The following is a 1661-nucleotide window of genomic DNA, read 5'->3' as shown; positions in this document are numbered from 1 at the left end:
TTTAGCTATCATCTGCTACTGTTATCTTTTAGCTATCATCTGCTACTTTTATCTTTTAGCTATCATCTACTACTGTTATCTTTTAGCTATCATCTGCTACTGTTATCTTTTAGCTATCATCTGCTACTGTTAGCTTTTAGCTATCATCTGCTACTGTTATCTTTTAGCTATCATCTGCTACTGTTATCTTTTAGCTATCATCTACTACTGTTAGCTTTTAGCTATCATCTACTACTTTTATCTTTTAGCTATCATCTGCTACTGTTAGCTTTTAGCTATCATCTGCTACTGTTAGCTTACCTTTCTTGCTTTTAGCTTCTTTTAACCTCAAAGACTTTAATAATAAAAATATTAGTGATGTCATTCAGCCTTCAGATGCAGTTTTTCCAGCTGGAAGTGATCTGGAACTGAACTGGATCTAAACTGGATTCATGATTTGGATCTGAGTATTGGTGTAAACAGGTCCTGTCTATAAACTGGATTCTATAAACTGGATTAAATCCTCTCCATTAAACCCAGAGAACTTGTTCTTTCTATCAGAGTAAAGTTCTGCAGGGCCCGGTTCCGTCTGGTCCATCTTTAATTGTCTCACGGTTCCACTAGAGCTCAGTGTAAACAGATCCCCCTCCCTCCCCCCCAGTGTGCATGGGAACTGAATATTTTCCTGCTGCTGCCGTGTCCCTGGGGAGGCCTGGACCCTGCCCCCTCCCAACCGATCCTTATCGATCCGGCGGATCCTTGGCTCTCAGACCGGTTCTGATCTGGTTCTGGTTGGTTGCTGGGGGACTGAAGAACCATGATGGGAACTTCAGTTCAGTTTGTTGTTTTAGGTCCAGTTCACTAAACAAAAACAGGCCCAGAAAAATCCGGTTCTGATCCGGTTCATGTTGAAACATGTCCCAGGACCTCAAGGAGCACCAACCAGCAGAGACACTTCTTTAACTAAAGAAGAAGCAGAACCAGCCTACAGGCCCAGTTTATGACTCATTCGGACCCCCCAGGCCTGAACAACATGTGGCCTTCCAGTCGGCTGCTGATAAGCCAACAGAATCCAGATGTTTGTGCAGCTGGCAGCATTTACCAGAAGTCAGAACAGGAAGTTGGGTCCAAGGGGCCCTGGTCCTGGTTTTAGAACGTTTTATAAAGTTAAAGTTAGGAAAGAGACCAGAAGAACCAGATCCTGGATCCACGAGGTGTAAACAAGTTCAGGGGGAAGTTCAGTTCTCCAGGAGCGACTCGGAGTAGAACCACTGCTCCTCCACATCCAGAGGAACCAGTTGAGGTGGTTCATCTGGTAAGGATTCTCACTGGACACCTCCCTAGGGAGGTGCTTGGGGCATGTCCAACTGGGAGGAGACCTTGGGGAAGACCCAGGACACAGTGGAGAGACTACGCGTCTCTCTTAGTCTGGGAACACCTTGGAGTCCTCCCAGAAGAGCTGGAAGAGGCTGTAGAGAGAGAGGTCTGGACCTCCCTGCTCAAGATGCTGCCCCGAGACCTGAGTCCAGAACAAGAGGAAGAGGATGGATGGATGGGTGGATGAATGGATGATGAATGGATGATGGATGGATGATGGATGGACGATGGACGGATGGATGACGGATGAATAATGGAAGGATCATGGATGGATGGACGATGGATGAATGATGGATGGATGGATG

The sequence above is a fragment of the Nematolebias whitei genome, chromosome 19 (assembly GCF_014905685.2).
Source record: "Nematolebias whitei isolate Nwh7 chromosome 19, NemWhi1, whole genome shotgun sequence".
NCBI lineage: Eukaryota > Metazoa > Chordata > Actinopteri > Cyprinodontiformes > Rivulidae > Nematolebias > Nematolebias whitei.
The sequence above is the reverse complement of the archived record's forward strand: the minus strand, read 5'-3'. Positions refer to the sequence as shown.